This window comes from Quercus suber, unplaced genomic scaffold, assembly GCF_002906115.3.
Source record: "Quercus suber isolate HL8 unplaced genomic scaffold, Cork oak 2.0 scaffold_324, whole genome shotgun sequence".
In the NCBI taxonomy this organism is placed as follows: Eukaryota; Viridiplantae; Streptophyta; class Magnoliopsida; order Fagales; family Fagaceae; genus Quercus; species Quercus suber.
Genome location: NW_027069777.1, coordinates 745,572 through 769,206, shown reverse-complemented (window position 1 = coordinate 769,206; position 23,635 = coordinate 745,572). Strand labels below are relative to the sequence as shown.

At 33.4% G+C, this 23,635-nt stretch overlaps 1 long non-coding RNA gene and 1 pseudogene across 1 annotated transcript; one reads left to right on the top strand and one right to left on the bottom strand.

Annotated features, from left to right (window-relative positions):
* The first annotated feature begins 4,856 nt into the window (after positions 1-4,856).
* On the top strand, positions 4,857-6,154 carry LOC112024959 (uncharacterized). Its single transcript, XR_010632848.1, has 2 exons — positions 4,857-5,133; positions 5,885-6,154. It is a non-coding gene; the product is annotated as an uncharacterized LOC112024959 (long non-coding RNA).
* Positions 6,155-8,234: 2,080 nt separating this feature from the next.
* Positions 8,235-23,151, bottom strand: LOC111995599 (uncharacterized; annotated as a pseudogene).
* Positions 23,152-23,635: the final 484 nt, after the last annotated feature.

The window sequence follows — 23,635 nt, the reverse complement described above, 5'->3', positions numbered from 1 at the left end:
CTTAATTCCTTTCCCTTGATTGTTTACATCTTTTTATTGCTTTATATCTTTTGCTTAGTTTAACTATTTGCTTAATTTTATTATTTGCTTAGTTTATTTAATTTCAAAACAACCAATTTTTAATTAAACTAGATTAGGATTAATTTGGTTAAGATTTGATTTAATTTTCCTACGTTCATTCAAGTCCCTGTGGGTTCGACCTCGTTCTTGTCAAACTATACTTCGGTACGGTTCGTACACTTGCGAGTATTTTAAAATTTCACAACACTCATCACAAATAAGAGCCACAAAACTCACTTGCTTAGTTGTACATAGAGATGCTCATCTAAGCTACAAGAGATACAAAATTTAGAAACTTTGTTTCAATGGCCATCCAAGGTACATAAGTACCAAAGTACACAAAACACACACTGTTTTTGTATTTTTCAATTTTTCATTTTTTTTTTATCAAAAACAAAATAAACAAAACTGAAAATAAACACACAAAAACATGTTAAACAAACATGAAAACATGAAAGAAAGATGCTTATGCATGAAGACATGATAGAAAGATGCAGATGCATGAAAGCATGATTCCAAAAGTAAATAAGAAGTTAAGCAAAGAGAGTCCTACTTTAGATAGAAAGAATTAAAGCAGAGGACAAACAGAAAAGACAATTAAGTCTTAGGATCCTTTATCACCCACACAGCACAAATCTTTGGCCATGAAGATGAAAAGGCACGTGTCCTAGTATGATTACTAAAGGACATAGAGGAATTAGAATTCCCCTGAAATTGAGTCAAAAAGCTCAAAGTTTTTAATAACTCACCAAGAATAGGTACAGAGCCTTTAGACAAAGGATGAGACCTATTGGACACTCGCTTATGAGGAAACAACTTGAAACAATTAGGGCGAGTGTGACCAAAATCACCACAATGCTGACAAACATGAGTAGTTTTAGAGCTACTTGGCTTCCTAAAAGGATGTCTAACCTTAGAGGTTGACAACTTAGGACAATTTGGCCTAATATGACCAACAATATGACAATGATGACAAGTGGGGACAAATTCAGAATTTTTATTCAACCTAGGAGGAGTTTTAGACATAGGTTTAGAAACTTTAGCGTTAACATCAGAATTTTTATCTTTGTTTGTCCTAGCAATGTTAGCTTTCAACTCTTCATTATTCCTTTTAATTGGGGGAATATAAAGATCTTTTTCTTTTGAGTTAGGCTCAACAACAAGTTTGGCACTAGTTAATTTTTCAACTTCAGTTTTAAATTCAACTAGATGCTCTTCCAAACTTTTAATTTTGTCCACCTAAGATGAAATTTGATTTTTAAAATTCTCATTCAAATTATTGGTTTCATCCAATTTTGCGTTCAAATCATCTTTTTCAAGCTTGACCTTTTTAAAATTAGCTTTTAATTTTGTAGAATATTCAAGAGATTTCATACAAAAATTATAAAGCTTGCAATAGGCATCTTGAATATCATCATCATCATTCAACATAAGATCATGCAAATCAAAACAATCAAGAGTTTCCATGACAACAGGGGTCAATGGATCAACACAGCAAAGATTAAACCTAATTAGAGTGTGCCCGCTCTGATACCACTTGATAGGCCACAATCTGAATGACCCATTGTAATTAAACCTAATTAATTAATTAGCCAAGTTGTTAATTAATCAATTAATCATGCAATTGCGTGGAAGCACAAAAAAATCACCAAAAACTAAATATGCAGCGAAAATTAAATAACACGATGATTTGTTTACGAATGGGGAAAACCCTAACGGCAAAAACCCCACTGGGTGATTTTCAAGTCACCACTCCCGAAACTCCACTATTATCAAATCAAGCGGTTACAAGTAAAGGAATTCCAAATACCTTACCAACCTACAGTTGAAACCTTATCCCAATACCCAATTAGACTTGATCTGTAGCGACAGTTCCCACCTTTGATGCACGGCTCCCAAGTACGTAACTAACCAGTTTGATGCACGGATCCCAGTACGTGGCTTACTCCTTTACACGAATCCCAATATGTAACTAACTCCACAGCAACGCTTTGATTGTTGTAGTTGATCTGCAGCAGCTTCACAGAGAAACACCAATAAGATCTTCAATGTTAGTGCAAGAGACTTTACTTGGTCACAAAACCCAAAGGCGTACAAGAAACACAGCAAGAACTCTTTCTTCTATAGGAGGAGGCTAGGGTTTCAAAAAGAAAATCTTATGAAACTCTTTAGGGTTAGGTTTTTCTTTTTCCCACCTCCTTTAAATAGGAGCTTAATGGGCTCTCTTATTCCAAATAGGTTTACCTTAGACTTTTCTTTGTCCAATAAGGATTATACAAACTTATAAACAAATAGCCTTTTAGAATAAAACATTGCTGGCTATAATCTGAAAACCCGTAAGCTCGATCGATCGAGACATCTATCGAGCTTTAATGAATCTCGACAAATTGAGATTCTGTCGATGAGGTATCGAGACCTGCAAATTGCACTTTTCTTAAGCAGTTCTTGAGTAGTCTTCATGTCTTCAATTTAACCACTTGTAATAATCATCTTGAAGCTACTTAGATTTACCCAAATACAAGTAAAGTGTGTTTTGTCAAAGGATATGCCAATTACATAAAAATTATGTCCCCAACATCTCTCTCTCTCTCTCTCTCTCTCTCTCTCTCTCTCTCTCTCTCTCTCTAAAATTCTCTTTCTCTCTGATCGATTGATCATGCTTCAGAGATTGATCTGCAATGTCCAATATCTAACATGAATCTGAAGTGCGTGGACTGCAGCAAAAGCTCCGGCGATGAAACCACCACAGCAACAAAGCATGGAAATCTCTCCGACAAAGCCTCCATTTCCAACGAGAAAGCACTCATTGAAGAACTACACCACGACGAGAGCAAGTTTAGTGGGCTCAGACTCTTAGGTCTCTTTCTGCAGTGCGCCGAGTGTGTCTCCATGGAAAATCTCGACTACGCCACCGATCTCCTCCCCGAAATCGCTTAGCTCTCCTCTCCCTACGGTTCTTCGCCGCAAAGAGTAGGCGCATTCTTCGCTCACGCGCTCCAAGCGCGCATGATCACTTCATGCTTGGGCATTTGTAATTACTAGCCATCGTTGTCCTCTATTTGGTTGACAAGAAAGTGGAGGTAATAGAAGGAAAATGATGTTTGCTTAATTTTAATGTTGGTGTTTTGCTGGCATTTGAATAATGAGAGATCTGGATTTCTCATTTTTTTTAATTTCTCTTCCCATTTTCTCTATCATTTTATCGGCAACCAAACGCGGAATAGAGTTTTTGACTTCTTTTATTTTTGTTTTCTTTTTTTCTCAGCAACCAAGCGATGGACCACTTATAGTTTCTTATCTTATTCCTCCATTTTCCTATTGTTAAGCTGTTACTATGTTTATGGGCATTTTGGTAATTTTGATAATTGGGTAATTTGGTGAGTTGAGGTTTACCCATTATAATTGAGTTGGGTTAGATTTAGATTAGAAGTAATTAGTTAAATGTGTTTAATAGGTGAATAGATTTTATATACCCAACCCAATTATGCCCACCTTAAACCCACCCATTTGACACCCCTAGTTAGGGTGAGATTAGACATGGCAAAACGGGCGGGTCGGGTCGGGTTCGGGTCGGGTCAATCGGGTCGCGGGTCAAAACGGGTCACGGGTCAAAACGGGTCATTTTTAAACGGGTCAAATGGGTTGCGGTCAAAGGTCGCGGGTCAAACGGGTTGCGGGTCAAACGGGTCGCGGGTCAAACGGGTCACGGGACGGGTCGAGTTGACCCGTATTTTTCAAACAAGTTTTTTTTTTTTTTTTGGAAATAGATGCAATTTGTCAATTGTTTCTAAGTTTCTTAACTGTGATTAGATTTTCATTGGTGATACTATTACCACTTACCAATTACCACTAAACACTTGATACCTAAATTTGGTGCAACTCTTATTCCAGCTTTCTAGAAGCTAATCTTGTATAATTTTTGATATGTTTAAAGTAGGAAGAGAAAATGAAGGTGGCAAGTAAAGAATGACAAACTATAATGGAGTATATAACATATTAAGTGAAGAAGAATAAGTAATATCTTATAAGAATTACACCTCAATCTCAATCTACTCAACGTTGGTAGACGTGGAAAAAACGGGCGGGTCGGGTCGGGTTCGGGTCGGGTCAATTGGGTCGCGGGTCAAAACGGGTCACGGGTCAAAACGGGTCATTTTTAAACGGGTCAAACGGGTTGCGGGTCAAACGGGTCGCGGGTCAAACGGGTTGCGGGTCAAATGAGTCGCGGGTCAAACGGGTCGGGTCAAACGGGTCTGACCCGTTTTGCCATGTCTAGGTGAGATTGTTGGGCAAAAGTCTAGTGGGCCAAGTCCAACATCCTGCTTGGTCAAGGCCAGGTCAACCTGTTGGTGGGCTGCCACCTTTAAGAAGATAAAGTTGCGCCGATATCATCAACTAGAGCCACATGCAACAGCAAACTAGTTTGGAGTAATTGCACATCCAACTTCAATCACATCATTTTGTATAAATGTGGAGAAAGAGTGTCCCATAATATAGATATTAGATACTTTCTCCTAAGTCTGATACCTTGTCGGCTAACGGATTGGCGCCGATGATTGAATCTCAAACCAGACAGTTGGGTTTAAAGTCAAAAGGAGATAACTTGTCCACTAAACGGTAAAAGCCAAGCAAGACATACAGGGTCTTGCATGGAGAAAGTATATGCTGTTTCTGAAACTCCAACTCAACATCAGTGTGGTGTTTCTAGGTCCAATAGAAAATTGACATATGTATTATAAATTACAAATAAGTAGCTTAATTAAATTAAAATAAAAAGACAAAAATGCCACAAAAAATTTCAAAGCCCCGCCATCAAAACAACAACACGCATTTTTCCTTTTTTGAAGATCAAAATCTTCTCTACGTCTCTGCTTTCTCTCGCACCGCTCTCTCACCTCCAAAGCTCCATAGCCACTGCCTAGCATCGTCACTGGAGCTGCTGGACATAACCAATTCCGAAAAGATCGGCCTTTGTCTGGTCAAAAAACCTCAAAATCATCTCTCATTCTCGTTGCTTACAACCCCAAAGCCATAGCTTTCTTGCCGTTTCCAACCTCTGTTATCGCGAAAAAGGTTTCTTCTCTTTTTCTATTTATTTTTTTTTATTTTTTTATTTTTTACATCTTAGTTGTATTTTTCTATTCTTACTGAAAATGGGTCTATCTTTTTATGACGTTGGATTTGGCACCATAATCTTTCTTATTTTTATAACCAAATCTTACCTGAAATGGTTTTATTTTGTTATGGGATGAGAACATGTGACGTTGTAAGATTTGTATGATGATGGATTCGGCTTTGCAGGTCTGTTATAGGGGTGAAATTTGGGTGTTTTTAATTAGGGAAGAGACGGATCTAATGGGGACTTAGAGTTGGGGTTTGGAATTGTGAGTTTGGGGTTTATTTGCTATCATTGTTTTTAATTTGTATTACTATCTTATTATCAATGTCTATAAACTTTACATATTAATTTTGATGGTTCCTTGTAGCTAATTTATGATGCTATTCATGTTGTGAGTTTGGGGTTTAATAGCTATTATTCCTTGTTTTAGTTTGTATCCTATTTATTATCAATGTCTATAAACTTTACATGGAATTGGGCTGCCTAGATTAATATTGATGGTTCCCTGTAACTAATGTACGATACTGCTCATGTTGGTTGCCAAGCCGAAGTAAGATCATATAATGATACTACTCATGTTGATCGCCAAGCTGAACTAAGATCATATAGTGCTAGCCATGTACTTTGTTACTTGAATATAGGTTCTACTATTATGTTTAGTATACATTATATTTTTGTTGATATAATTTTTTTTTCATGGTGCAGAGATGGATGTGAAGTTTTGTTCTGTTACACAGTGGAAGAACATCTTGAATGGTATTTTTTACTTGAAAATTTTTTAGTTAGCATAGCTAAAAATTTGGATAAGTGATTGTATAGCTAAACATTAATTATAGCTGTCAATTTGGAAAACTATTGTAACTAATGAAGTTACTCAAACTTAATAGATTTTGTGTATGTTTGAGTAACTTCTAGTTAAACTTATTATATGCAAATGATGAAAATTTTTATGCAATAGTACATTTCATTCTTATATATTATTTTCTATATGTGCATGATATGGTTATTCAAGGTGAACGATAGTTATGCATTGTCTTCTTTTTTATGACTTTGTGGCTAACCCGATAAGCCATCATTGACAGTCAATTTTTTATTTTACCGAAAATAAAAGGGTCTATCTTTTTATGATGTTGGATTTCACACCATAATCTGTCTTATTTTTATAACCAAATCTTACTTGAAATAGTTTTATTCTGTTATGGAATGAGAATACCTGATGTTGCAAGACTTGTATGATAATGAATTTGGCTTTGCAGGTCTGTTATGGGGTGAGATTTGGGTGTTTTTGTTTAGGGAAGAGACAAGTCTGATGGGAATTTGGTTGGGGTTTGGAATTATGAGTTTGGGATTTATTTGATGGGCTGCCTAGATTAATTTTGATGGTTCCTTATAGCTAATTTATGATTCTATTCATCTTGAGAGTTTGGGGTTTAATAGCTATTATTCTTTATTTTAGTTTGTATCCTATTTTATTATCAATGTCTATAAACTTTACATGGGATTGGCTGCCTAGATTAATATTGACTTGTAGCTAATGTACAATACTACTCATGTTAGTCGCCAAGTTGAAGTAAGATTAAATATTGCTAACAGTGTAATTAGTTACTTGAATATGGGTTCTACTGCTATTATGTTTACTAGATATTATATTTCTATTGATATAATTACATAGCCTACCCCATTGTTAAATAATTATTAAAGAAACTAATATAGAATATTTTGTTTCTTGCTTCCTTAATTAATTCTAAGTAACAGCCAATTATATTCATATTAAATCATATACAAAGATCTGTTTTACTAGATGACACAACAAGTAGCTATACTGCAGTGATTGGATTACATAAGAACTCTTAAACATTATCAGTTTGTAGTGATTGGATAATATAAGAATCTTAAACATTATTATCTGATTCCTTGACTTTAGCCGGAGATACGTTAGCTAAAGTTGATGTTGTCTCAATAGTTATTTGAGTTCAATTTCTTATGTTTCATTAGTTATAATGTGTTACCTACTAGTTTGTTGGTTGTAGGAAAAGAGAGTTCCAAGCTTCACCAAGAAGAGAGCTGGGAGGTCTGAATAAGGGAGGGTATTCTTTGTTGGTTTGCACAGAGTTATATGTCAACTACAAGAACACATGCAAAATATTGATAAAGATAGAGTTGATCAAGATGAGTTAGTTGTACACCACAAGGAGGAGAAAAAGTTGAGGATTGCATTGTTGTTATAGTGGGTTGCATTTGTAATTACTGAGACTCTTATGATATGGTGCAATGGGGCTAGAGTGGAGCACAAAAAGATTTTGCCAAAAGTTTAGCTAATTTGGATCAACTTTACATTTTAATGTTATTGTTATGATTTGTAATGTACTTTATCACCCATTTGATGGATTGTCTATTTTGAAAGATTAAAATAAATAAATAAACATGGCACTTTGTTCATGAAATCTCAAATTGTATATTTTTGAAGGAATTCTAACATTGCTTTATTCAAGTATTCCAACTCCTGAGACAACAATAGCATTTTCATCATAACCAGATATAGCAGAAGCAAAGTTGGCTCCTACAATGATTAAAGCTTATGTGTAATTGAAAAGCCATTAACTTGAACCATATAATTTACATTGTACTCAGTCATCATTCATGATTTCTATGCAACTATTCTTTCATTAATGCATCACATTGCCATCAAGGTCTATTACAAACTAATCAGCTCATAACTAGCAAAATTTTCCAAGTAGTTTGTACTAAATTACAATGTAACTATAGCAAAGATGCTTATTCCAGGAAGTGAGTTTCCACACATCTGAGAACAATTCCATGAACAAAAAAAACAACCTGCATAATTTCATTCCATAATATCACCTCCCATATTTTGGCGTTGCCATCAATACATTTACCAAATTATCTAAGGTTTCACATCCATGTTAATTAATGGTGGTGCAAAAGGTAAAAAAATGTTATACACTTGGTTCTTTTTTTGCATTCTTAGAAAATACACAATTAGTGGTATCCAAAAATAGACTATACAGTTTGTCTATGTCATGCTTCTTTTTGATCATGGTGTGCTTAGTGGGGCTGCCGTGCTTCTGAAAGTCTTCTTGTAAATAGGCTGACTAACAGGTCCACATTTTGGTGGCCTTCTCTTCCCTTTAGGATGGGCCACATTTTCATGCTTCTCACCAACAAAAAATGCCCTCCCCTGCTCAAACCTTCCAGCCATCTTCCTTGTGAAGCTTGGAACTTTCTTTCCCTACAACAAACAAACTAACAGTATTTCTTTTCCACAATTAATCTACATAACGTAAACANAAAAAAAATACAAAAATACAAATAAGATGTAAAAAATAAAAAAATAAAAAAAATAAATAGAAAAAGAGAAGAAACCTTTTTCGCGATAACAGATGTTGGAAACGGCAAGAAAGCTTATGGCTTTGGGGTTGGAAGCAACGAGAATGAGAGATGATTTTGAGGTTTTTTGACCAGACAAAGGCCGATCTTTTCGGAATTGGTTATGTCCAGCAGCTCCAGTGACGATGCTAGGCAGTGGCTATGGAGGTTTGGAGGTGAGAGAGCGGTGCGAGAGAAAGCAGAGACGTAGAGAAGATTTTGATTTTCAAAAAAGGAAAAATGTGTGTTGTTGTTTTGATGGCGGGGCTTTGAAATTTTTTGGGGCATTTTTGTCTTTTTGTTTTAATTTAATTAAGCTGCTTATTTGTAATTTATAATACATATGTCAATTTTCTATTGGACCTAGAAACACCACACTGATGCTGAGTTGGAGTTTCAGAAACAGCATATACTTTCTCTCTTGCATGACCCAAACCACAAGCATAATCAAATGACCTGTCATAAACGGCCATGTGATTAACAAAGTAACACATTTATATCCGGATTAAGTAACGGTTATGAGTCGATAATGATAATTTATCACTATGGCTCCACCTCTGAGAACAGTGAGAACTTATCAAGATTAGTTGAAGATGATGACAACCTTTAAATAAATAAATAAAAGGAAACTAAAAGGCATAATTCTTAAGAAACTTATCTTTTCACAGGAAAAAAGAAAAGAAATCTGACTTTGACATTGGAGCTACACCACGCTAATGATAAAGGGTCACTCTCTTCATTTTTGTTGGTAGAATCGTCCAGCTGGGCCAAAAATAAATTAACTAATTGGAAGAGAAAATCATTGGGATTGAAGTTCAATATGTAATCCAAATTCAAAGTATCATTGATTTTATATATATATATATATATATAAAGAAAATCTCATTATAAATATGAATTTTATTGTAATATATTATTTTAAAAAAAAAATGTAATCCTTTAACTTTTTATCCCATAAATGTAAGTTATTACACTAAACTACATAAACTTCCACATTTTCTTTCTTCTTTGACTCTTTTATCATGCTAGGCCAGCTCAGGGTATTATGAGGCCTAAGACGACTACTTTAAGTGAGGTCTATCCTTATACTTTGAATATTAATAGAATATTTATTTAACTTTTGTTTTTTTTTTTTTTCATTTAAAATATTTTTTTTTAATTACAAATTAAAACGAACTCATTGCATTACTCAATGACTATATAACTAAAATAAACACTATTTATTAAATGAAGTAACCAAATACTAAAAAATTATGATTGAAAATTTTAATAAAGTTATATAATTGATGTCTCTAAATAAAATTTGAGTATAAATTTATTTATTAGTGTAAGATTAATGAGTTCTTTTAACATTTATATATGAGAGATTAATTAATTGACCCATCCAATGAAAACATTTTTCTTTAACCGGTTTTTCTTTGATAAAAAAACTACTTTTTATTTATTAGTGAATAATTAGGGCTTAATTAATACTTCCATTGGTACAAGAATATCTCTATTGGTAAAAATTTATGGGCCTTTTTTCATTGGAGTCCTTAGGTAGTTGCCTATTTGGCTCACCCATTGAGCCGGGACTGTTATCATGTACAAACTTTTACATCAGAAGATATATGTTATGATATTTAAATTCAAATAGCATAACGGCAAGTTATGTTTAACAAAAAGCGAGGTAGATTTTTTTTAGTCATTAGAACTTCATGCACCATGAAAAAAAAAAAAAAAATCTCTCTTTTAAATCTTTAATAAATCCTTATACATACCCTCCAGCAGTTTATAATTTGATCATCTCCTATATGAGGCTCAGCAACACTAAAATTAGTATTCAAACAATGTGGGGGGCTATCACACATATAGCATGCCTTGTATGTTCCTTTATCACAAGATTCACAACACTAAAATAATGAAATATTATTGTAAGAATTCTATGATGTGACCCATAAATACCATATCTATTACGCGAATAGTTATCTTAGGTGCTAGCTATCCGAAGGGAACCCATCAAAACACTCGTTCAAGAGAGTCACTGCCTGGTTATAAGTCCAAAAACAGCTCTTCTAACTTCTACATAGTCAAAATGGAGCCTTTGATCCATGTGAAGGTTGAACATACTTTCTACCACAATCTAAAGATCTAATTAGCGCAACTAACATACACAAAGTCAATCTCATTGCCAATTGACATCTATCTTATAGTCTAATTATTATTCATTTATAATAAAAATAATAATAATTACTTCAAAATGAGAAAAATGATACTTTAAAACATTAGATTGCTTTTATATTTGTTTAGAAGATATTGGTGGTATATTACAATCTTACGAATTTTTTTTTTTTCTTTTTTTTTTTGAGAAACAAACATACACACACACAAGGGAGAGGAAAAGGGGTTCTAACACAAACGCACATCATAACTCCACTCAAAAGCTATGGTAACTTTTAAGGGAGGGTGGGGCAAGTTATACTACACACTCTCTTAAGCAATGTGGGACAATTACCCATTCTTTTTTTTTTTGAGAAACAAACACACACACACACACACAAGGGAGAGGGAAAAGGGTTTTAACACAAAGATACACCACAACTCCACTCAAAAGCCATGGTAACTTTTAAGGGAGGGTGGAGTAAGTTATACTATACATAACACACTCTCTTAAGCAATGTGGGACAATTACCCATTCTTTTTTTTTTTGAGAAACAAACACACACACACAAGGGAGAGGGAAAGGGGTTCTAACACAAAAGCAGACTACAACTCCACTCAAAAACCATGATAACTTTCTAAATTCGTCATACTAATTTATTCATTATTCACTATATATATCACCTTGATTCAACATATGAGGACCCAGGGTAGAACTCCCACAAGGAGAATCCATATTTATACATTACTATCTTGTTTTTCTAGACTCGAATGTCTTTGACAACCTTACCTAGACCACCCTAATCACACTCAACTGTAAGAACAAGTAATAAGTTTACAAGATGGCAAGTTAATTATGCCCAGGATATGAGAATGTTTGTGCTTGGATAGAGGATGCCCCCGGCTTCCCACAAAGCTATATTCTGCAGACTACAACTCCACTCAAAAACCATGATAACTTTCTAAATTCGTCATACTAATTTATTCATTATTCACTATATATATCACCTTGATTCAACATATGAGGACCCAGGGTAGAACTCCCACAAGGAGAATCCATATTTATACATTACTATCTTGTTTTTCTAGACTCGAATGTCTTTGACAACCTTACCTAGACCACCCTAATCACACTCAACTGTAAGAACAAGTAATAAGTTTACAAGATGGCAAGTTAATTATGCCCAGGATATGAGAATGTTTGTGCTTGGATAGAGGATGCCCCCGGCTTCCCACAAAGCTATATTCGTGCTTCTTTAATACAATGTACTAAAATTTAGTATAAAATAAAAAATAAAAAATAAAAAGACAATGCACTACCTTACAATTTACAAAGTTATGCTGATTTATTTAAACATTGTAATATACATTGCGGTGTTGTCTTCCTAACAACTTTGGGCTCGTTGGGCCTAAACCCCCATTTAATTTGTATTTTGTTCTAGGTTTAGCCTACAATGGGAGATCTCAAAAGAAGTTTGACTGATGAATGATGATTTATAATGGTCGTGTGGTGGTTATTTGCTAGGAATTAGACTGTCCGAGAAGAATATCAGACAGCCGAAGTGTCCCTTTAGGTATCCCAAGCTAGGTCACTATTCCCAAGTACTGTTTTCTAGTTTTTCACCTTCCACTTGTGTCTCTCTCCTCAGAATAATGTTTCAACCCCTTAAATGGAACCCCCCCCCCCCTCTCCCCTTTTTATACCCTTCTATTAGTGGACTCGCTATGATGGGGGAAGATTTTGCACGTGTGTAGGTCCCTCCACCAGTGGTGTCTAGGTGGTTTTTTGAGTCTAGGTTACTATTCTAATATTTCTAATCACGTGTCAGGAATGGGACACATGGCTCCACTGTTGAAATGATTATCTGTTAACTTGTGCCTAATGCCGAATCCTGTGCTCAGCAGGCAGATTCCCCCAAAGCACTACCTTCTATCCTCAGGGGTAGTGGGATTTGTTTGGATATAGTTGTCAGGGATACCTAGGTCTATGTATTTTAGCTCAATGTTCATTATGTCTAGGCCGAACCTAAAGCTAACAATGCTTGGCTCATCTTGTGCCTAGAATGGGCTGAACCTTCGCCCTCCTCTATCTATCTATCTATCTATCTATCTATATCTATATCTATATCTATATCTATATATATAAATAAAAGGTTCTCAAGTAATATAATAATTCTAAAAATAAAAAGTATGAACTCCATATAAAGTAATGCTGATTTCTTTAAACATTGTCTTGCTTTTATTCACGTCTTCTATCTGAACAACTGAAGAAGCTAGCTGGCTGTATGGAATTAACCAAAACTATGAAATTACATGTCCCAACCTTGGGATAGCGCGTATATGGAGGCCTCCATCAATTTGTAGAGTGAGCATCGTCCTGGAAGTGATTGACTTCTTTTCATCACTCAGCTTGAATATGTAGCTGCCCAAAAGGACAGCACTGAATATCTTCATCTGCCTGTAAGCAAATTCCTTTCCCAGACAAATTCTTGGACCCGCCTGTGAGTGACAATAGTTTTAAATTGAGTTTACAAGCTCTTCATAATCCCATAATACAGCTATAAATGTCTGAAAGATAAGTTTTTCTAATGATGTAATAGAGGGAAGGTTGTTGGAATATACTAAATTCAGCTAAATTTGGTGTACTTTTGATTCTTTCTTACCTGGAAGGCTGTAAATTTAAAAGGGCTTTCTTGCTGGAAAAGGCAATTTTCGTCGAGCCATCTTTCTGGCCGGAATTCTTCTGCATCATCACCCCATAAGAATTTCATCCTGCCCATGGCATATGGATGGTAAGCCACTGCATCACCTTTCCTGACACTGTAACCATCTGGCCAAGTATCATCTGAAAAACAGATCTTCACATCCTGTAACAGCACAGGAAAAACTGACTTAAGAAAAGGAACTCATCAACAAAACAATGCATTATGCATTCATTTATGTATGTTAGAATAATAATTAAATGATTAAATTCATCATTTTCTAGTGGTTTGAATTTTTTTGGACCTATTTCTTAACGGTTTAAATTTTTGAGACAAGTAATAATTTATCAGTATATTACCACTGGAACTGCAGGATAGCTAAATTTACGGCTCCACCAATATTGATACTCTAAATAGTAGTGTAGATTACATAAAAGTACATGGGTTTCTATTTAAATTTCAAACTTTGTTTACATTTTTAAATAGATGCAAAGTTCATAACGAGTTAGAAATCTTGTATTTTTTTTTTTTTCAAATCTTTCTACCACGCTACTTGTAGGGGGGGAAATTTTGCATAGTAATATAATGAACTAGTCGCTAACCCATGTGATGCACAGGATAGTTTTTCAAAAATTATATATATTTACTCTAAGCATGCTACAAAAGTATAATTATATTTGAAATATAATCAAACATTAAAGGAAAATTAAACAATTGTATACAATTACTGCAAAATATGTAGATGAAAAAAATATGTAATAAATGAATGCTTCCTCTATACAAATTATGATAGGCAAATATATCATTTTATATTTAATAAATATATTTCTTATACTCTGTAATCTAGAATATTAGATGATACTCATATTCTACATGAGCACAAAGAAGTTAAAATATAAGAGACATGTGGATGAACATTATGATTGTTTGTATCAGGATCATACATAATTTAACATGAAAACCATACTGTAAGAGGTCAATCATAAAAGTTTTAAATATACAATGGCAATTGCTATATTTAAACTCTACACATATGCAAATAATAAACTAAAACAGGCCAATATTATTGGTTAGCAAATAATTTTAGATCTAAAACTGTTTATTTTGTATATGTTTGTACTTTGTAGCAATGGTCAATGACGTAACAGATCAATTAAACCATTTTAAACAGCCATTAAAACAAAATAATTTATCAAACTTCTATATACAAAGATTCATTTTAACCAAAGAAAATTAATCATCATTCTAAAAATATTTCTATGTAAAATTTTCTTACTTTAAATATAGATTTGCAACACATGCAAAATTCTAAAATTGAATTGCATGATATAATTTAATTTAGAAATTTGCAAAAATTTATTTATTTTTGCAAAATTCTAAAATTCTAGAATAATAATAATAATAATAGAATATTTCAGCGCTGACTTATTTTGGATTATTGCTAATATATATAAATTAGTTCTATAATAATAATAATAATTGATGAGAATGCAAAATGTCATATTTTTATCCCTTAATGTTTATTCTTTTATATTTATTCGGTGCCTAAATGTACTCATTATTCTTATATTTTGATTTATGATGCAAATGGAGGCATAAAGTGCAAAACGTAGTTAATTGGGCGATTCTGGACAGCTTTGACATTGCTTCGTAATCTGGGCATAACTCTCTCACCAAAGCTCCGATTGAGATGATTCAAGATGCTATGAAACACCAACACAAAGCTCTACAACTTTCATGTTTTGAGTTTTGAGAGATACGGGGCGCATCAAGGTCGAAATCGGGATTGAATTTGCTGCACATGCACTGTTGACGTTCTGGAATGTTCCTTTGCTTGAAATTCTAATACGTGGATCTGATGTGGTTTATTTTTGGAAGGTTCCAGATGTGATGCACGAAATTTCTAGCTGAAAAACACCGCTTTCCTAGTTATATTAGGACTTTGTTTTATTTTTAATATTTTTTCTTAATTAGTCAAATTTGGATGTTATTATTTAGAATATTTTTAGGAGATTTTGTAGACTTGGAAAAGGGGGAATTAACGTGTAAAAGGGGAGGAGAAATCAGAATTAGACACACACGCGCCTCTCTCTCCCCTCTTCTCTAAATTTTCTCCTTTGAGTTTTCTGTCATGGCTTTGTGTGGCTAAAACTTTTATACTTGATTGAAGGAAACTGAAGCCTCGGAATCAATAAAACTGTGAGATATAATTTGTTTTTATTGTTCAATTTATGCTTTGAATATCGGATGTTCTTCTGTGCCTATTTTCATGATTGTCTCGTTTAATTACTAGGAGGCCTACTAATTTATTATTCGTTTTGAGGATCATCGCTGTCCGAGGAGGATATCTCCAGTCCGAGGAGGACATCTCCTGTCCGAGGAAGATGTTTTGCTCTGATATGATATCGGAGACTAATTGAGTAGGGGAAAAGCCTGATTAACTGTCCGAGGACTCCACCTGGTCAAGATAAGCTCAAAGCATATTCAGGAACAATAAGGATGGGAAATATCTGAGGGAAAGGCTACTGCCACCGTATTCAATGCATTGCAACAGCTTTTCTGGCCGCATTTATGTGAAGAAGACCTCTGAACAGTGCATCCTAAACTACCGCCACTCACACAAAGATGAAAAGAAGCTGCCTGACGTGACAGGTACTTGAGCAAGTTCATGGATGGGGAGCACGTGGACGATGGAGATGAGGGTGAGAGTGACTATATAATAGAGGGGAGCACCTGTCAATAGGGCCCCGAAAGAAAAGTGAGAAAAAAGGAAAGTGAGGAAAAGGAGAGAAAAGAAAAACAGGAGAGTGTTTCAACCAAACTATCAATGTATTCAAATTGATCAATGCACAGTTGTAATGATCATGATCCATTGTTATTAATCCCTTGCTAATTCTAGTTCTTTGACCCACACTCTACAAATTAATTGTCTTTGGGTTTGCGTAAAGAAACAGGACCCTACAATAATTATATTTGAAATATAATCAAACATTAAAGGAAAATTAAACAATTGTATACAATTGCTGCAAAATATGTAGATGAAAAAAATATGTAATAAATGAATGCTTCCTCTATACAAATTATGATAGGCAAATATATCATTTTATATTTAATAAATATATTTCTTATACTCTGTAATCTAGAATATTAGATGATACTCATATTCTACATGAACACAAAGAAGTTAAAATATAAGAGACATGTGGATGAACATCATGATTGTTTGTATCAGGATCATACATAATTTAACATGAAAACCATACTGTAAGAGGTCAATCATAAAAGTTTTAAATATACAATGGCAATTGCTATATTTAAACTCTACACATATGCAAATAATAAACTAAAACAGGCCAATATTATTGGTTAGCAAATAATTTTAGATCTAAAACTGTTTATTTTGTATATGTTTGTACTTTGTAGCAATGGTCAATGACGTAACAGATCAATTAAACCATTTTAAACAGCCATTAAAACAAAATAATTTATCAAACTTCTATATACAAAGATTCATTTTAACCAAAGAAAATTAATCATCATTCTAAAAATATTTCTATGTAAAATTTTCTTACTTTAAATATAGATTTGCAACACATGCAAAATTCTAAAATTGAATTGCATGATATAATTTAATTTAGAAATTTGCAAAAATTTATTTATTTTTGCAAAATTATAAAATTCTAGAATAATAATAATAATAATAATAGAATATTTCAGCGCTGACTTATTTTGGATTATTGCTAATATATATAAATTAGTTCTATAATAATAATAATAATTGATGAGAATGCAAAATGTCATATTTTTATCCCTTAATGTTTATTCTTTTATATTTATTCGGTGCCTAAATGTACTCATTATTCTTATATTTTGATTTATGATGCAAATGGAGGCATAAAGTGCAAAACGTAGTTAATTGGGCGATTCTGGACAGCTTTGACATTGCTTCGTAATCTGGGCATAACTCTCTCACCAAAGCTCCGATTGAGATGATTCAAGATGCTATGAAACACCAACACAAAGCTCTACAACTTTCATGTTTTGAGTTTTGAGAGATACGGGGCGCATCAAGGTCGAAATCGGGATTGAATTTGCTGCACATGCACTGTTGACGTTCTGGAATGTTCCTTTGCTTGAAATTCTAATACGTGGATCTGATGTGGTTTATTTTTGGAAGGTTCCAGATGTGATGCACGAAATTTCTAGCTGAAAAACACCGCTTTCCTAGTTATATTAGGACTTTGTTTTATTTTTAATATTTTTTCTTAATTAGTCAAATTTGGATGTTATTATTTAGAATATTTTTAGGAGATTTTGTAGACTTGGAAAAGGGGGAATTAACGTGTAAAAGGGGAGGAGAAATCAGAATTAGACACACACGCGCCTCTCTCTCCCCTCTTCTCTAAATTTTCTCCTTTGAGTTTTCTGTCATGGCTTTGTGTGGCTAAAACTTTTATACTTGATTGAAGGAAACTGAAGCCTCGGAATCAATAAAACTGTGAGATATAATTTGTTTTTATTGTTCAATTTATGCTTTGAATATCGGATGTTCTTCTGTGCCTATTTTCATGATTGTCTCGTTTAATTACTAGGAGGCCTACTAATTTATTATTCGTTTCAATCTACTGTTAGGTTAGATATCAAATCCGTAATTGTTTGATCTCTCTAACTTGTGAAGCAACCAAGATTTAATGATTTGCTGCGTCAGAAATTATTAGATCTTAGGAAAAACGCTCAACTAAATTAGATGCAACCGCTTGTGTTTGTGTTGTTTAGCTTCATCGATCTCTCTAGTTCTTAAGGCTGCTACTAAATTAAATCTTTAGCGCTTGTCTTGGGTTGTTTAGTAGTTAGGGTTTATTAGATCGCTTATTTTCTAATTAACTATGACTAAGGAGAGATAGGAAAATAGTTCCAACGATGAATATTCAAGGTGTGAATTGATATATACTTACATCGATGATCAGTTGTAAAATTCCGATGGTGGATGTTGACTTAGACCAAGATTTGTTCTCTTGATTGATTTTGATACTTTAATTTGAATTGTTCCTTAGTTGTTTTTCTTAAAATTGTTTTCATTATACTCAAACACCCCCCTTTCCTTGTTCACGTAACATAAAATTAGGCTAGATACTCTATATGGGAACGATCCTTACTCGCACTATTATATATATTTTTAGGAGTATATGTTTTATTTTTGGTTGCCTACGACAGCACACCAATAATATTATTATTATTATTATTAATCTAATGCACAGTAAAAGAAAATCTTAAAAGCAATGTAAATTGGAAGTTTTAAAGAAAAAAAATCCAAATTGGTATTTTTGTAATTTAGTAAATATAGACAAACCTTCTATGAAGCTTCCTTTTTCACTTTTACTAAAACCTACCCCTCCTTACATGATTATCTCGTGATTATCTCCTCTCATTGTAACTCTTTTTCATCTCTTTCTTCTTCTTTTTTCTCCTCTTTCTTTTCTTCACTGTAACTTCTCTTATAGTTATAGCAATGTTATTTAAATATTTATTTATAATTTTTCTATAAACAAAATTCACATTTTGGATAGTTGTAAACAGTACAAATGTACAATATATATGAAAGTCAAAGCACCTCTTGTATGTACAAAAAGACATCATATACATCATATACATATATATATATATATATATTCTAGAAACAGTAGAAATATTACTCTTGGATAAGTATTGTTAAGTTACCAACACCTTATCAACCACTCACTATTTTTAATTTTTTTAAAATAATAAAAAACAGCCTTTAGCTTTCTACTCTAGAAAAAGCTGGAAACCAATACTTTGAAACTTGAAACTATTTAGGCTTAGTAACACGTTTGCTGATCTTATGATGTTTTTGTTATTTTATTTTTTTAAGATTCATCTCTTCTAAGAAGGAGTCTAGAGTCTAGATTGTTGGTTTATCTTCTGACTCTTCTCTTCTTATAGTCTTCGTCTTCTTCGTTTGAATGCCCCAAATCTTTACCATAAGTCTCTTATATTCTCTCACAGTGCCCTCTGTATCTCTGTCATCTCTTTCATCTTCTCTTTATTTTTATTTTCTTTTGCCCACAATAAGATCCACTGCCTTTCTTCTCTTCTTCTTCTTCTATCAAATGCTTTGAAAGTTGAAAAATGGGAAACGGGGTTGGTGGAGTTGGTTTGTTGGTTTGTGGGAATGGTGAGTTTTGATTGAGGTATCTGTGGGTATGGTGGGTAGGAAAAAATGATATCATTACCCTAGCTACTCTATAATGTGAATAGAAGCACGTTACTCTCTTCTAAAAGCCGTTACCTATTAATTATTATCTCAACTTGTGTCCTAATTAAAGGTCTTCTAGTCATATCTTTTCTAAAAGGTTTTTTTTTTTTTTTTTTCTCCAACACATCAATCTAATCATCATAAAGGACATGACTTCTAAAGCGTTTTTTTTTTTCCCTTTATCAAAAACAAAAAGATTTTTTCTTTCCCAACACTCCAATCTTCATCTTATGTTCTTCAAATGACATTTTTTCTAAAACGTTTTTTTTTTTTCCTTTACCGAAAACAAGAAGATTGTAAATATATATATATATATATATATATATATTATATTACAGGTTCTCTTCTCTCTCCACAAACTAGCCAAATTAAATATAAATTTTAAATGAAACTTATATTGGTGTTCCATTTGAAGGCTTACGGGAATAAATTATGTCTGTTCATAAAAAAAATTTAAAAAAGAAAAGAATAAATTTTGTCTATAATATGATTTAAGCTGCCACAAAAGTAAAGGGCCCAAATGGGATTACCAGTTTTGACCTAACTCAACTACCCAAATCTAATCAAACAGACAAGTAACAAGTTGGGTTAATTAGGTCAATTCCATTTGGTTGAATGGAAAAGGAAGAGGATGGAATCTATTGAAGCAAAAGGGGGATGAAAATCATGAAATGAGTGTGGATTTTGGTGTTTCCATTAGGTCCATCAAAATTTATCCTCCCAAATTAGAGGAGAAAATAAGAGGAATATTTGTGAAGGATTTACACGAACCTTTTTTTTTTTTTAATCCACTAACACGCTCGCTTTTTAGGCTTTGTGTTCACTTTTATAACGTGTTAATTTAACTAATTCAACCAATCAACTTTTATCCTTATATGTAAAAGGATGGGTAAATAAAAATTAATTACAATAATTTACATGATGTGTTTACTTTTGTATGATGTCATCTTTAATTCAAGTACTAACAATATTTTTTTATAAAACATTGGAAAAAAAATCAATTAATGAAAATTTATTTCTTATGAAATGGGAACATAATAGTAGATTTAGACAATTTTTTTTTTCTTTATTCTCATTTTTCCTTTTCAAGCAACTAAATTTATATTTATTTTCTATCATTTAAATTTTTTTTTTTTTTTCATCTTCTATACCAAATACAAATGGTGAAAAACTAAAAAATTTTCAATCATCTCACTCTTCTACCAAATGTAATCAATTTGGTTTGATTTAACTATTCTCAAAACCTATGAGTAAAAAATTTAAAAACAAAAACAAAATCCAAAGTGGACCCAACCTATGCATACTCCTAACTACTTATCCTTCAATGATCACACAACAACCTTCATTAATGGCTATATCAAGCCTACTTGCTACATAAAAATGGATGTATTAGCCATAAAATTCAAATCAATAGCCTTCTAGCTTAGTAACATGGCCTATTTTCCTTCATTCAGAGAATCATGGTTGAAATCCTCCCTTCCCATGTTGTTATAACTACCGAATTATCACCGACAAAAACAAAAGGGGATAAAATTCAAATTAAAAAGGTTCCTAGGAAAATCTAGGATTAAATAATTGCCAAGTACTGAACTTGTCAGTTCACTAACTGCAATGCAAATTTGATCTATGTAGGTTTTGCCCAACCACAATTCAATGACCTAAGTAGCAGCCCTGGTACCACGGAAACAAAGTTTGTTATTCCAGAATTTGAATTTATTTGCTTGTGATAAAAGTTACAGTGAAAGTGACCTTCAAGGGGCCTCAACCTCAAGGCCATGACAAACACTGTTCGATTTTCTACCACAGCCTAGGGAAATATGAGAGAGCACATAAATGCCTTTGATCCATGTGAAGGTTGAACATAGTTCTATATGTAGCTTTCTTCCTCCCAGCCACAAGTTTGAATCTGAAAAAGTACAACAGTACAGAGACAATATCTTCATTTTCCAATAAGCAAATTACTTCCACAAGCACATCTGATGTTGGACTGACCATTGAAAAAAGAAAAAGAAAAGGATGTAATGCATGTTGGAATAAATCATAAACAATCATCAAGTAATCAAAAGCAACATGTTATTGACCTAAAATGTGGTTTATTTAAAGGAATTTCTGCTTTGAAACACCATTATCAAGCCATCTTTCAGGTCAAATTTCCTCCAGATCTTCTGCACAAACGTATGTCAACCTTTCCATAACAGAAGCCTTATAGTTAACACCATCTCCTTTATTTATTTTAAAGCTACCAAAGAAAATATCATCTTCTATTTAGAACTCTTCCTGTCCTACATTCAGAATGAAACTGATAAGAATTTTTAATTTAAAAAGCATATCTGGAGTGAACTTTTTTTTCCCTAAAGAAAATAAGTAAACAATTTATTGCAAAAAGTATACAGGCAGCTATGAGTATATATGATATGAATCAATAATAAGAAACGTTATAGGATTTTAGCTGATCATTATGCTACTATGTGCTTCCATGAACAAAGAAAGTCGAAGTTCTTAGTTTGGAAAGATAAGGAAGTGATGAAGGATGTCTACTTAGCCCTGACGACATGAATAATCAGTATCTGGTTACAATCGAGAGACAATACCATATTTGCTGCAAGTTCAATCTTAATGAAGCAAGGGAAATGTCTCATACTTAGAATACAGGCCTGGACCCATTCTCTAGCATTACAATCCTAGCAGTGGATGGCCTGCTGTAATGTTTTAGTTTCTACTTTCTAAGTTGATCAACAAGAGTGCCACGGGGATATAGACATATGGCTAGAAATAAGAAGGCTACCTGATATATTTGATATTTCTGATGCAATCCTTGAAAGAAACAAGAAGTGAAGGGGGAACAAAAAATGTGATGCATAACATCCACTTAACATATGAGACTGTCATTCTTGCACGGTGCTGCCAAGATTTTTTCAAGTATTTGAGCCTCAATATTGTGCAGAGTGGAGTCAAAACAAAAAGTGGTCTAAGAAGATACCGCATCTTTTCAAGGGAAGCTACAGTGATCATCCGTGCAATTTCATCATGCAGATGTGATACTATCAGCTTCAGCTGCTTCTCTCACTTCACATGTAACCTTCTCTTGAACCAAATGGTGTTTACAGAGCATGCAAAAGAACCAATTCAGTGCGTTTGCAGATGTGCCTTGACAACAATGTTAAAAGCAAGTAACATTTCTCAGATATTTCTGTCATATTCTTCAAATCCTTCTCACTCACCAGTCACCACCAAACACTTAACAATATATATCATTTGCCTCTGTTAATGAAATTATATAAATTAATCCAACAGGCAGAGGTTGCAATGAAGAGCCCAACAAGAAGGAAATTTTCCGCAACCTGCTCTCAGATATTGCTCAGTCATCAAAGGCTTCGGAGAAACAATTTCTAAACTCATCTGAGCCAGAAGTCCCCCAAAAGCACATTAAAATTTGAGTCTAAAGTTGATTTTGTCCAGATATCCTGCATAAAAAGTGGAAAAGCCACCTTCTAAGGCCCACTATAATGATATTGTAAAATAAAAATCTTCACACACACACACACACACACACACACATACATATATATATATGTTTCATACATGCCTGCAGATCTGATTTAGTATTCAGGAAGTCATTCTCTGAGTAATTACTTCAAATAAGATTACATCAATTCTTCACTTTCAAGACTATTACCAGACCTGCAAATTCATCAATTGCTTTGCTGCTCTCTCTGTGGTAAATAAACTAATTTTGTTGCATTTGTTCAAAAAACAGCTGTGCTGAAATCTCTTAAAACTTTTGTTTAGAATTAATACATCACAAGCTTATGTTGGTGGCACCATTTATTCTGCAATGATGGGGAAAAAAAAAAAAAAAATCTCCATTATTCCACAATGATACTCTCATGCGAAACGTTCCACTGTTGGAAAACTTCAAGTAAAAACCTAATCAAAGCTGATAGGTACATGAAA